This window comes from Equus caballus, chromosome 5 (genome assembly GCF_041296265.1).
Source record: "Equus caballus isolate H_3958 breed thoroughbred chromosome 5, TB-T2T, whole genome shotgun sequence".
NCBI classification, from domain to species: Eukaryota; Metazoa; Chordata; class Mammalia; order Perissodactyla; family Equidae; genus Equus; species Equus caballus.
In genome coordinates this window covers 3,264,173-3,279,548 of record NC_091688.1, presented here as the reverse complement: position 1 = coordinate 3,279,548, position 15,376 = coordinate 3,264,173, and the positions used below count along the sequence as shown (strand labels likewise).

At 37.3% G+C, this 15,376-nt stretch overlaps 1 protein-coding gene across 1 annotated transcript in view; it reads left to right on the top strand.

Moving 5' to 3' along the window:
* C5H1orf116 (chromosome 5 C1orf116 homolog) overlaps nt 1-15,376 on the top strand; it is a 32,688-nt gene that overhangs the window by 828 nt on the left and 16,484 nt on the right. The gene's annotated exons all lie outside the window — the stretch shown is intronic.

Here is a 15,376-nt window from a genome sequence, read left to right as displayed (position 1 = left end):
GCCTTTTCAAGTTCTAGACAACAGCAGTTATTTCCGTCCAGTATTAAAATTTGAACAGCAATATTGATAATTAAAAGCTTTCGGCTGTTGTATCAAGGATCCTGTAAACACTAAACAGGGTGGCTATGTTAAGATTTCAGAGGGAAGAGAACCCCCTAGTGGCCTAGTCCATGGTAAACACCTTCTGGAAGATTTGTGCTTTTAAAACGAAGAGAGCAAGTATAAGGAAATTTCTTTCTTGAGATGTATCTTTTTCAGTGAGTATAAAGGTGGATAACCCAGGCCGCTTCACTAAATTGGGATGCAACCTAGAATGTTTTGCTCTTTGTTCTGTTTTCATCTTTATGAAGATTCAGTGAACAAGAAGTGTTCCTGGTCACTTGTTGACAAAGATGTATTCTCCCAAGTAACCCCAGCTTATACTTTAACTCCTTCTGTTTGTAATTTACAGACGTGGCTAGTGAACGCTCAGTTTCATCTATAATTTCTCTGCAGTTCTGGGTTTCTTTTATTTTTAACAGGCGACATGCTGATCGTTGAAGAAGACCAAACCAGGCCCAAAACTTCACCTGCATTCACAAAATATGGTGCTCCTAGTTACGTCAGGGAAACTTTGCCTGTGCTTACCAGAACCGCGGTCCCAGCAGACAACTCCTGCCTCTTTACCAGTGTGTACTATGTTGTGGAAGGAGGAGTCTTGAATCCAGCTTGTGCCCCTGAGATGAGACGCCTCATAGCAGAAATTGTAGCAAGTGATCCAGAGTTCTATAGCGAGGCAATCCTGGGAAAAACAAATGAAGAGTACTGTGACTGGATCAAAAGGGATGATACTTGGGGAGGAGCTATTGAGATATCGATTTTGTCCAAATTTTATCAATGCGAAATCTGTGTAGTGGATACACAGACAGTAAGAATTGATCGTTTTGGGGAAGATGCAGGATATACCAAAAGGGTCCTGCTTATTTATGATGGCATCCACTATGATCCACTTCAGCGTAACTTCCCTGACCCACACACCCCTCCTCTGACCATTTTCTCCTCTAATGATGATATTGTTCTTGTACAAGCACTGGAATTAGCAGATGAAGCTAGAAGAAAGAGACAATTTACTGATGTAAACCGCTTCACCCTGAGGTGCATGGTATGTCAGAAGGGATTAACTGGACAAGCAGAAGCAAGGGACCATGCCAAGGAGACAGGCCATACCAACTTTGGAGAAGTGTGATCTATGCATGATGAGGATTGAAGCCTACTACCTCACAGATCCAGAAGGTTCTGGGTTTTCCAATAAGCTATTCGTAACCCTAAAGAACAAAAGGACACAATGCTTGAACCATCCTTTTAACTTAAAACCACTAAGACACTGAAACTCCTTGTTAAGATTAAAATTAGTGTGCAAGTTTACAGATGTGTGTCTACAGTGGTGATACATGCCCTCTTTCTGCTGGGGTGACAATAGGTGGTCCTTGCCATCTGCTGACACTAACCTGAAGATTGAGTTTTAGTATTATAAACTAGCATCCAGCAGCATTAACTTGTAGAAGAAAATAACTTCCGTATTTTGGGTAATGCAGAAGGCCTCATGTGAGGTCACTGGACATAAACCACAGTGTCTCCAGTAATTGAGTCCTTTTAAAAACTCTGAATGAGTTAATAGTTCCTAAATTATGAATTGATTCCTCAAATGAAGATACTCAGAATTGTCAAAACTGATTTTGTATTGTGATTTGGTAGACTTTATAAATGCGTACTTCACCAGTTGTAAGTACATAATGAGCGTTTTACAGGGATGAGTGTATTCCTTGAGAATGTTACTGAAAAACAGGAACTGATAGTGCCCAATTTAGGATTTCTAGTGTGTAGAAGTAGAATGTATGAGGGGAAGGCGCCTGAGCAGCTTACTGAAGCTTTGAAAGAATGTTGGCCTCGTGTTTTAATGCAGCTCATTTATTGATCTTTGTCACCTTGAATAAAATTTTAAAATTAAGCAGGGTATGTTTTTTTACCTAGAGTTCCTTAAAATTTGAGTGCCCAATTTTTGCTTTCTTACATAAAGATTCGTCTAGAGGGATTTAATTTCCTCAGCTTTTTGTTAAGAGCACTTCCTCTAACTCCTAAAAGAAATCTCCATCTAAGTGGTAATGCTGTGCTTTGGTTTGGGTTCTGTGAGATCTTTTGCTTACCTTAGCAGTGTTTGTTTTCATGCTCGCCTTATCCTGCCACAAATGTTCTTTTGCATAATTTCACATTTCTGTAAATTAGTACTTTGCTTATCCACGATTTTTTAATTTGACTTTGAAGAATTCTAAAATAATTGGGATAGTGTTGAATGAATTTGTTTCACTTCCAAATTATGACAGTTTTTAAATCCTTGCCTTATTCAGCTTTCTCAGAATTCTGCTTCTTCCTAATATTAGATGTGTAGCCATTTGCTTCGTGTGCTAATCCGCAAGGCGCACCCTCTAAAACTTAGCTTCACTACGAGATCTTCCAGATAAAAGTTCTCTACCTCTTTTCTTAATTCTTCTGAAGATCAGGGATGCTAAATTATAGTTTGTTATGTGTTATCTCACATAATGTGAAGAGGTTTAATGTTGTGAAGTTTTGTTATCTTGATCTCATTTTTGATTAAATATCTCACTTAGAAAACGAATGGTATACTTTAAAGCACTTGTATCTCTTTCAGCATATCTTCTTGGCAAATGTTTTAAAATTGAAATTTACTTTTAGCACTTTCTCTCGGAAGAGATGGCCATATAAAATTAAGGAACACGTAAACAATTTAGGAGAAAAGTACCTTTAAGGAAAAATTCACAAAGTATGCTTGAGGTCATTAGACAACATTTTTTAGTACCTTTCTAAGTTATTATGGTCAATATAACTTAAAAGTGTTTAATTTTCTATTTTACTGAGCCTTAAAAATAATAGCACTTGTGAGCTTGCGATACTTAATGTTTGGCAATCATAAAGTGTACAAATGAATATGGTTGAAAATCCCTCTGTACCTGTCTGTCATCTGGTCTAAAAGGTTTTTGTATCTCCTATTTCCCCTAGAAAATACTAAGTTTAAAAATGTAAGTTAAAAGTATCCTACTGAGGGCCAGCCCTATGGCGCAGTGGAAAGTTCTCACGTTCCACTTCGGTGGCCTGGGGTTCACCAGTTCACATCCCCGGTGTGGACCTCCACACTGCTTGTCAAGCCATGCAGTGGCAGGCATCCCACATATAAAGTAGAGGAAGATGGGCACGGATGTTAGCTCAGGGCCAGTCTTCCTCAGCAAAAAGAGGAAGATTGGTGGCAGATGTTAGCTCAGGGCTAATCTTCCTCAAAAAAAAAAAAGTATTCTGAGTGATGTCCATCAGATTGAGCTTTATGCATCATTATTCATAAAGCCTGCCCTTCTTCCTTCGGCACTTCAGGAGCCAAACTTGACATTGTTTACTGGAATTTTAAGAGAAGTTTATTCATGGAGCAAATATTTATGGAGTAATTTATAACCAGGCATGTATTGATGTGTTTCTCAACATAAATTTCTGTCACTTTAAAACTGAGTATATTTTATCTACATTGGACTAATTTAACAAATGGAAAGAAATAGAACCTGATATTTTATAAAATTAAACCCTCTCATTGTAAGTGTTTTTGTTTGCATATTTAACTTATACTTTTGTAGCAAATGTCTTAAGTATTTATTCAGGGGATCTTATTTTATTCTATTATACCTGTTGTCTAGGTTGTTCATTCACCAACTGGACACCGATAGTCAAATCACTCTCAATAATGGCTCTTTAAATTAATCACCTGCTGAAATTCAGCACTAGTACTTTAAAGTAATGCTCTGATCATGGAAAATTCAAGATGAAGCACTGTTTGTAGACCATTTGATTTAATTATTGAGGACTAAAAACCTACACCTGTGCTCATTCTAAACTCAAGCTTGTAAACCTCACAGAATTTAAAGATTTCTTTTACTGAACTTAACTAAACTCTTAAAATTAGCTTATTAACGTAATGTAAGTTCTAATCTTGTGAATTTTGAAAACCTGTGGATTTAGTACTTGCAGTGGAATTTAAAGAAACTTTTTCCTAAATTTGCACTTGAGCATAATGAAACCCTTCTTCCTATTCATTCAGTTTTTGACTGCCGTACAAGAATATTTTTTAATTAAAATGGAGCTAGTTTACATCAGTGGCAGAGTGAATGAAGATTGTGCTTGCCCATCCCCCACTCCTCTCCCTCGCTCTTCTTCCCCTTGCCCTTCTTTGGATTTACAGGTTAGAAATAGGGCTATGAAGATGCACTTCTACACAGAGTGATTTCAGAAATTAAAATGAATATCCCTGGGAATTTTATGATGTTACAGCCATATGAAGACATCAATGTGGTACATCTTCTGTTGCTGTTTCAGGGTTGATTTCTTTATTGTTTCCCGTGAATGAAAAATGGGCACAGTCCAGTGGTACCCTTGAAATTTGGGCCGCTGGTCAGCTTCACCCTATTGCAAAAACTAATACGGTCATGCCACTTGATTATTCCATGAAGTTCCGGTCTCAGCAAAAAAATAATCAGGAATGAATTGACATTGTATTTATATATACTTGCCACTGAGTACCCATGCCTACCTTGCTTCTCTAGCTTATTCTGTCTGTCTCGTCTAGGCATCAAAACTGTATGTTGCAAGTTGCCCTAGCTAAATAGAGTTTTCTGTGGGTTTTTTTTGAAAAAGAATTGCGAGTATGCAAGATTAGTAGCAGAAGGATTTTTTTCTTTATGGATCAGGTGGCCTTCCTAAACTTTCATATATTAAGATTTACGTTCTTTTATGTGTGAGACACATTTGTTATTATTTGCAGCACTTTAAGAAATATGAAGTAAAAGTTTACATGTTAGCCCTCTCCAGGGATCTTATTAAAGACATTAAAATATAATTCTTGAGCTGTTAACAATCAGCTCTTCTTAATCAACAATTACCATCATTGCGTAGTGTATCCAGTGGTACAACATTGTGGTGTTTTGCTAACAGTAGAACTCAATTTCAGTAACTATTAAGAGCATGCTCTGTGCCCTAGCATTCAAAATATTACTTATTTCTAGAATGTGATCTTTATCATTCGTTGTACAGTGCAGTATTCAGATTTGTCCTTGTAGCACAAAGATGACAGCTTTAAAAAGATAAGATTCTTTAAGCTCTTCATTTGTTTTCTAAGCAAACTTATTTTAAGGGAGCTGATTTTTGAGTCAGAGGCCTTAAAAGTGTCATATATAAGCAACATCATTTTTAAGCCTAAATTAAAACACTTGATTTGAATAAGCTAGTTTATTAAGATGTTTTGTTAGTAAGAGTTTTAATAATTCGCGCATTTCGTCCAACTTAAAAAGAATATAAAACTTCTTTGATGGTGGGAAAGGGTTTTGTTTTTTTCTTCTCCAAAAATTAGTTGGCATTTTGTTTGCTGTGCTTTGAATATTTGACTTTGAAGAAATTACTATATTGATATTGAATTGTGGTGTGCTGATTCAGGTCTTGGTTCATATGAATTTAACCAAGATTGACAGCCCTCCCATGCTATTTCCGAGTGAAGGGAAAAGGGGTGGGAGGGTAAAGGACCATTTAACCAAAAGAGATTCTCAGATGGGTGCATTCCTAGCCATGAATTACGCTTTTCAGAAAATTTTTCAGGCAATGCCTTTGTGTTACCCTAACCCTCCTCCCGCATTTCGTGGTATAGAGTGTAGCAGGGCCATAACTGAAAAGCTTGACATTGAAGTGTAAAATCACAACTATAACCATTTTGCTACGATGCATTTTTGTACTTGTTTTTTAAAATACAGACCTACATATAGGAGTTTAGAGATAGTGGAGATAATGATTTGGTTAAGTTGTGGGTAAACAGCTTAACCTAAGAAAGGTTTAGAATTTCTACTAAGGTTACATGAACCTGACTTTATAACTGGTATAGGATATGTAGTTAGTTGTAGCCCATTAGTTACTTAAAAGGACCAGGGTACCTAATTCTTGACAGTTTTCCATTTCACCTTGGTGGCATTCTATACTCAAGCTGTTTAAAGAAAACATAATTTCTGTAGCAAAGAGTAATTTTTTTCCTTTAAAAAAGTATTGAATTCTCCTTAAAATACAGAATAAATATGTATAGCTTGTCAAAAGGGATAGAGAATGACAACAGTGCTCTATTTCCTGTATGAATGCAGTACAGGTGGAGATTCCTGAAGCAAAAAAACCCACAAGACTGTCAAATGTAGAGCTTTAGAACATGACTTGAAAAAGTAGTAGGGAAGGGCAAAACAGAACAGCTTTTTCTTGGCATGAGAAAACATTTTCTGAATGAAGATGGACAGTGTTTTCTTGTTTTAAAAATGTCCTTTTGTCTGTTTGCCAGCATTTTTTCGAAGTTAATGTGCTGCTGCTACCTGGGAGATGTCTGATTTCATTTTGTACAACTCTTATGTGATTTTGCCATTGTCATTAAGATGCATTGATTTTATTTATGAGGTATATGATTTTACATATCTAAATGCTGTATGAAGTGACTTGTTTCGAAGGAATAAATGAAGTGAAAAGATTGTTGTCTGAGCATATTTTGGGGTGAGGGCAGAGGGCCAGTGAACAGCTGCTACAGTCAAGTTACATGTTTATTATCAAAAGCTTTGACCACTGCTTTGACTTGTGTACCAAAATCTGCCAAACACTCTGTACGTGGAGTCTTAGTGACTTGGACAGGAGAAACTAAAATGTTTCTAGGATATTTGACATTTCCCTTCCTTGACTCCCAATTTTCTGGTATGCGGTCAGCTCCAGAAAGTTGTCATTCAATGTCTGTTGCTGACAAATTGTCAAAGTGGGAAGGTTGAATGTTCCCTTTCATTTATAATAGGCTGAGATCCGTGTGAACTTAGATCTGTTTGCAAACTGCAACATCTCCCTGGGAGAATTTATTTAATCTTTGACGACGTCAACATTTAAACATTTATTTGAAATGGCACTGGAGTTATTAGAAATGGCCAGAATTTAGGCTCTAACTAAATCGAACTACTTTCCTTCTCATTGGAAGCTTGAAAATTATGGAAGTGGAACCATAATGTAACCTAATCAATTTCTGCACCAGGACAAAATATCTGGGGGTCTGCGTAAATCCAACCTAAGAATAAGTCAAGCCAAACCTCATTATAAAAGGTGGTAAGGAGTCTCAAGGGCTGTGTGATGGTGGCTTGTTGAACAATAAACTGTGCCCATAAAGCAATGCTTCTCAAAAGGGTGTTCACATTACCTGGGAACTTGTTAGAAATGCAAATTCTCGGAAAGAAATCAAACATAAAAGAGACCGATGACCTGTGTTTTAACAAGCCCTCCAGGTGATTCTGATGCATGATAAAGTTTGAGAACCACAGCTCTAACCGCGGTGTTTTAAATGAATAGATATCAACATGTAGAGACCGCTAATGGCTTATGTTAGCCCTATGTCCTAGGTCTTATGCAATCCATCTTTATCCGCTACTTAAAGACACTTATTAAAATTTTCAGATAATATAAATCCAGAAAAGACTGACATTTCAAAAATCTCAGCAGGCTGAAAAACCCTAAGGTTGAATATTCATGAATGTGAAGTCCTACCATTAAGTTCTAAAACAATCCATTGTGTGAGTCCAGCACGGGTAAAACCTGGTCTTAAAAGTTGATTTGACAAAAACAGCAATAGTACTTAACTATAATTCTGATCCTAGCAGGGCGAAATGACTTGGGCTGCAGAAATAGTTGCATTTTAATAGTTAAATGATCTAGAAAAAAGGAAGCAATAGCGTTAATGTATCCTGCTTTTGTCACATTGCGTTGGGGGTTTGAATGAGAATTTTACATGTAAAACCTGATGAAAAACTAAGGTTTAACACATGCCGTGTGATAGCTAAAGGAACTGGAGATATTTACCTGGAGAAGAGAAAAGGGATTTCAGATTGATGTGATGGCTAACTTCAAATTTGGAAAGGAGTTATGTAAAAGAAGAATTAGATTTATTCTCTGAGGCTCTAGAGGAAACAACTCAGACCAATAAGGGGTAAATATTGCAAAGTAAAATTTACCTTAAAATCCTAGTGCAGGGAGAAAGGGATGCTTTAATATTAAAGCTCGAGTGATGCAGCCTGCCGTAGTGTGAGAAATAGAGCTGGAAGTCACTACCTCTGACATCTTGAAAAGTTTATGTCAAATGCTAGTTATGAAATGAGTAATTACGAAAAGAACTTCCCTAGAAAAAAAGTTTGGTTTTTTTTCTTTCTTCTCCTCTTTGCCATTCCGTTAGTATTTGGAAAGGAGTGGCTTGTGCTCCTCTTCAGTAATACAGCTGAGGCTGCAGAGCAGGACTTCATATTTGGTGATAGTATGTACTATGCTTATCTTCTTATATCTCTAAGGCTAAAAAGAGAGATCCAAGAATAGAAAAACAGGCATCTCAAATACTTTTTCTATTATAAAAATTTGTTCTGACTTGGATTGTTTTTGTCTCTGTCATGTTTATAGATGTTGAGGGTATTTATCAGATGAAACCCAGTGCCAGGGTATCGTGAACACATTTCCCTAAGCTCACTGGAACTTTCATAATTTCCCTATGTGTGAGTTTAAAGAAAAAAAATTCAAGAATTCCTGAGGAAGCAGCTCTGAGAATAAATCGTTCTCTCTCTTTGCTTTAGTAACTGCCTCTCTCTTAACTGCTTCTCTGCCTTTCTGTCCTTCTAAAATTCCTTCTCTACACCAAGAAGAGTTTTCTGATCTTACTCTGATGACATTTCTCTGTATTCGATTGAAGGGCTTCATCAGTGAATTTTAAGATATTAGAGCAGGTGTCCCAGTGACTTGGCCATGTTCTAAAATCCTAAAGACGACCCTCGAATAATTGCAGTAGGCTGAAAGCTATTAATTTAGAGTTGAAGCCTGTTTGAGTCAGGTTCGAAATTAGTGCTGACGTTAAACACAAATCATAAAGAAAATTATTCCTGATAACCCCTTAACTGGCTCATAAAGTAGAGCATATAGACATCACCATAACTTAGTAAGTCCAACACAGCTAGTCCCCACCCCAGTGCTGGAAGAGATGTGCTCATTCCTGGGGTGCAGCTCTTTGAGTTCCCAACCCACAGCGAGTGTGGGCCCCTAGGTCCCATCCACAGATGAACCTTGGACCGCAGTCCCTGATCCCCTGCTTCTGTGAGGCTTTCACAAGCACCCCTCAGCGTCTCAGCCACCCATTCTGGAATAGAGCTGTCTCCAGAGGAAAGTGGCCCAAATGTCGGGTGTACCACACTGAACCTCTATCCTCATCCTGGTCCAGGCCTGGCAATTCTTCAAGTTCTTCACTATTTTTGGCTCCCCACTGCTTTAACGAAGAGGGTTTGTCTGAATTACTTAGTCCAACGCTACTGGAAATGGAAGTCCTCAACAATACCTTTCTTATGATAATCACAAAACAACTACCATAAAATTTGTAAAAAAAAAAAAGAAAGAAAGAAAAGATACAATCTTGGAAATGGAAATATCAGGTATGAAGCAAATGATTTAATAACATAATTTTTCCATCAGCAGTGGAGGAGGGGATAGTAAGAATGTCAGTGTTTATTTAGAACAGTACAGAAGGAAGAAGCACTTTATCAAGTTACCATGAATATTTCTAGCATAGTTCATTTCAATCCTGTTGGATATTTGTATTAAAGTAAATAGAAAATGTGTCCTTTATTATGGAATAAGAATCATTTTTTAAAGTTTATTATGTGGGCTATTTCACAAAATTATCCATCCTAATTGTGGACAGAACTTTACAGCTATTAGAATTCCAAACTTCCTTCTACTATGACTTAACTACTTTGCATTGGGATTGGTAAATCTTTCTCTTATGAATCTTGTTGGATTGAATGACTTCTTCCAGAGCTCGAGTATTACAGAGTAAACTGATAAAATCAAGTTTTAAACCTGTACAACTAAGGAGCAGACTTTGAATTATGTTAACCTTCTGCCAAAGTGACCCTTCCCGTTAGGTACATCCTTTAACATCCAGCCTTATTTTTCTTACTTTTACTCTATAACAATGAAGAGAGAAAATGATCTTGGATTTGGCTAGAAGCAGCTAAAGTCATGATTTACCTCAGAGAAGTTGTTAAGCAGTTTTCTTTAACAAACCCTTGTTGAACTTCTACTTCTTTAAGATATAGTGTCAAATACTTCAGGATTACAAGGATAGTCATTCATTCAACGAACATTTTTGAGTGCTCATGTTGTTTCAGGAACTGGCCTGGTGCTGGGTATACACTGGGGGAGAAAACACAAACAATGCTATAAAGGAATAGAAATACAGGTGCTATGAAGAGAATAACAGGGTGGGAGAATCTAAAGGTGTGAATCTGGGAGAGCCTTTTTAAGAAAGTGACATTTAAGCTGAAACCTGAAGCGTGAGTAGGAGTTGGTTGAAGACTAAGAAGAGCATTCCAAGTAGGAGAGATAGCATTTGCAAACACTATGTTGCAGGAGGAAATAAAATATTTTCCAGGCCAGTCTGGCCATAGTGTGGTAAACGGAGTAAGAGGGACGTGTGATGAAGTCTTAGAAGCGAGAAAGGATTCAGATTTGCAGCATCCGTAAGCTATATTAAGCACTTACCCTAATTCATATTTACCACATTTTATCTGCTTGTTTATTTTATGTATGTGTCCCCAAGTAGTTTGTCCACAAGGGCAGGGACCAGTTCTCTCTTATTACCGTTGTATTCCCGGTATCTAACAAAGTACTGGACACATAGTAGACGTTCAATATATGTTTGAATGAATGAACATGTGAATGAATGAAGTTAATGTGTAACTTAGGAATAAAATTATCCTAAGATCATTGGGAGGACATCAAAGCATTTTAAAGAAGGCCCCAGATTTATGTTTCCCTAATGCTTTTAACTGCTCTGTGGAGAATGGATTAAAGGGCGCAAAGGTGGAAATGAAGGGCCAGTTAGGTGAGAGCGACTGCAGGAACTTATGTAAGTGATGATGGTAATAATTAGAATAGTTAGCATTTGTTGAGCACTTTCAATGTTCTGAGCATTTTCATGCGTTACCTCACATAATCTTCATGACTCTGAGATAGATAACTATTACTATCACCTTACTTTGTAGATACGGTTACTGAGGATTAGAGAGGTTCAGTAACTTCCTCAAGGATGAAGAGCTAATAAATGGATGACAGTTTGGACTAGGTAAATGTCAAGAGAAGAGGATAGATTTAAGATATATTTGGGAGATTGGATCTCCAGGACTTGGTGACACAAGGAGTAATAGAGAGGGAAGCATCTAGAATGTCTCTCAGTGTTTTTACTTAAGCAACTAGTCAATGCCAGACATTTACTGACCCATGGAAGATGGAGGGGGAGAATATTTGGAAGGAATAGAGAAAATAAGAGTTTGGACATGTTCGGGTTGAGATGTTTTTGAATCATATGAAAGATGTCATGAAGGCATCTATAGGTCTGAAGTTAAAAAAAAAGTCTAAAGATTAAGATCTAAATTTTGGATTTGTTGACCTTAGATAGTTAAAAGTTATGTGAATGGAAGAGATCATCTAGAGAGAGTGTGTAAAGAGAGGAAGCCTCAGCACCAAACCCCAAGGAACTTTCAACATCTAGAAGTTAGGTAAAGGAAGAAGAGCCAGGATTTAGAAGTCAGTTTAAGAAGGAAGAGCCACTAAAGATAACCGAGAGTTCAGAAGAGATCAGAAATGCATGAGAATTTCATGTCATGAAATCCAAGAGAAAATAGTTGTTTAAGAAACAGAACGTGGCCAACTATATTGGATGTTACAGAAAGATCAAGTTAAGAGGAAGATTAGAAGAGTCTGTAGGATTTGGCAACCTGGAGCTCATTGATGAACTTAGCAAGAGCTGTTTTGGGGGTAGTGGAGAAAGAAGCCAGATGGATATGGGTTGGAGTAAATAGGGTGTCTGGTGAAAGATAGTAGGTTTAACATATTCATTGATCTCCACTCTCCCAAAATTGTAATAAAATGATAGTAATGGGATTTAAAGAAGCATAAATTCTCAAGGACAAAGAGATGGTGGGGTAAATAACAGCAAAAAAATTTTAGATGCTAGCCAGCAGTTGGATGAGTGGAACTGGCCTACCGGTCTGAAAAAGCTGAATCCTAAACCAGCAATCATATTTCCTCTATGGAGCAACCCCGCTCCAAAAAAATTCAAGAATTGGTGGTATTAGTACCTCTAGAAATAGGAGTGAAAAAAAGTCAGGAAGATGGGTAGAGAGTCTGGTTACCAGAGGGGAAGGGGTTGGGTGAAAGGGGTAAAGGGGCACATACGTGTGGTGATGGATAAAAACGAGGCTATTGGTGGTGTGCACAATGCAGTCTATACAGAAACCAATATATAATAATGTACACCTGAAATTACACAATATTGTAAGTCAATATGACCTCAATAAAATAATTAAAAAAAGAAACAGATCTCTCAAGGTCTCCTCTCCCACTCTGGGCAACTAAGAGCTTCTGAGGAGAGGGTAAAATAGAGGGTTTCTGTACTAGAACTAAGAGGATAAAGTGATGTTTTTATATACTGGATATTGAGACCAACAGCTTTCTTCTGCCACTAGGCTCCAAAAATACTAGCTGCCAGAATTATGCCCTTCAGGCAGGATTTTGGAAGATTCTTCTCAGAGAAATCTTCTCTGAGGATGCCAACCAGGCCAATAAAAAAGACTAAAGATATTGACATCATAGACCTTCCTACCAGAATTATGTTAAGTGAAATAAGCCAGATAGAGAAGGACAATCTCTGTATGATTCCACTCATATAAAGAATTTAAAAATACAGACAAAGAGAGCAGATTAGTGGCTACTGGGGGAAAGGTGGGGTGGGGGATGGGCACAAAGGGTGAAGGGGTGCACCTACAACATGACTGACAAACAATTATGTACAAATGAAATTTCACAAGATTGTAACCTATCATTAACTCAATAAAAATTATATTAAAAAATAAAAGACCTTCCTACCAAATGGACCTGTGAGACAACTCCAGAGTGATGTCCCCAATCAACCAGTTCCATCCATGTCACAAAACCTAGTCAGCTTTTTGTTGCTAAATTCTCACATTTGAGTGAATGGTCAAGAATTGTCAGACATCTGAAGATATTCTTTAATAAGAAACACAAAAGCCAAAACAAACAGATAAACAGTAACTTGGAGAAAATATAGACTATGGAGGCAGAAAAACATAACATTATATTTACATATATGTTCTTAAAGTAATAACAGAAGATTTTGCATCAGTGAAACTAGAGAAAAATGTAATAAAAATTCAGAGAACAAACGATAATTCTTGAAAATTAAAAACACAATAGCAGAAAGAAAATACAACAGAAAGTTATAGATAAATTTTAAGAAATCTCCCAGTAGCAAAGCAAAGAGAGAGCTAGAAGTCCAGGAGGTACAACATCCAAATAAAAGAAGTTCCAAAAAGAAAGAAGAGAGAAAATAGATGGTAGGAAGTCATCAAAGAAATAATTCAAGAAAATATCCCAGAACTGAAGGTCGAGAGTTTCCAGATTGGAAAGATTTACCAGCAAAGCATATAGATTCACTCCAAAATACACCATCATGAAAATTTCAGAATACTGGAAACAAAGAGAAAGCCCTAAATTTAGAAACATGAATGTACTTTGGGCTTTTCAACAGCAACACTGAAAGCTGGCAGACACTAATCTAAAATTCTATACCCAAACTATCGATCAAATGTGTGGATGGAACAAACATATTTTCACACATAAAAGATCTTATACGCTCTTTCTCAGGAAACTACTGAAAAATTTGTTTTACCAAAGTAAGAGGGCTAACTCAAGAAAGAGGAAGATATGAGATCCAGGTAATCCAACAAAAGAAAGGTGAAAGGATTTTTCCCAATAGAGTGACGAGGACAGATATCAAAATGACAGCCATGCAGCGGGCTAGAGAACAATCTATCCAAATGGAAGCAGGTCAGAATGCTCTGGAAAATGTTTCTTCAGGATGGAATTGATAGTATACTCCTATATTCGAATGTATTGAGAGTCGATTTAAATAATAGGTGGATGTGGAAGGACAAAAAGGATAAATAGAAAAAGAAGAGTCAACGTAGTATGTCTCATAGCTCCACTGTCAATAGCATTTATTGAAGTGGAGACGCAGGGACTCCAACCAGGCAGTTTGGCTGCAGAGACACTACACTATGGTACAGTATATTTGCATGCTGATGGGAATTATTTTAGTCGAAAGGTCCGAATGATGATGTCGGAGAAAGGACTGCAGGGGTAGAGCTCGTGAGATGAGATCCAGAGCACATGTGGATGCGAGGGTTTTATAGGAAGAGCATCTCCTTTGTTGTACCAGAAGAGAAGAAGAAGAAAATGGGCGCAGAGGAAGGTAGGCTCGTGAATTTGGTGATGGGAGCGGAGTTCCTGCCTCTTGGCTGCTGCTTTCTCACTGAAGGTTTTCAGATTTTGTGGCAAAGTCGTTATCTGAAAATGAAAGGAGCGAAAGAGGAGTGGAAAGTTTGTGGAGAAAGAAGAAAAAGCGGTTTTGGAAAATGTGAGATCCAGCTTCCTAGAGAAATGTGGTAATTGCCTGGCAGTGTAGAGTACCCATTTGAGGTTGTTATTCATGAGTTTATAGTGGTGCCAATCTGCTTGTTGTGTGACAAGAGATATTAGTGGTTTGAAGAAATCCAATGTTAACAAATCAAAAGCAAGAGCAGGAAATGCGAATGTGGAGCAGAAGGTTAAAGTCGACATTTCTGGGAACCGGGACGCTAGCAGGTGGGACAGGAGTGGCTACAGTCTCATCAGTCTGTCTTGCTTATAACTGTTGGCATATTATAAGTGTGTATTCCATGGCCTTGTCTACTGCCAACAATGAATAAAATAAATATTAATGCATTATTGTATACTTAATGCAAATTCTATGAAGGGTGTTCCAAGAAATAAGTTTGAGAAGCAAAATAAATTCTTAAATTGGCAATTTCAACAAATTATTCTGTGTACAGCTATTAGGAGCTTGCTGGGAAATCCAGTCTTATCCAATAATATTCCCTGGCATTTTCCAGTGTTGAATATTTGCTATAAGCTACAGTTCTTTGTAAATACTACTAAAACTAAGTAAAGAACATAAGGAATGTTAGAAGTATTTTAAGAAAGATAAAGGAAATCAGTCAGCCCATTGCCAGGTATGTTTTAAATCATTACAATGTAAAGCATCACCAACTGGGGGCCTTCATAGTATCTCAGACTCACAGGTAAATTCATCACAGCACAAGGTCAAAAACCTCTGAAAACAATTCTGATGAGCCGATGC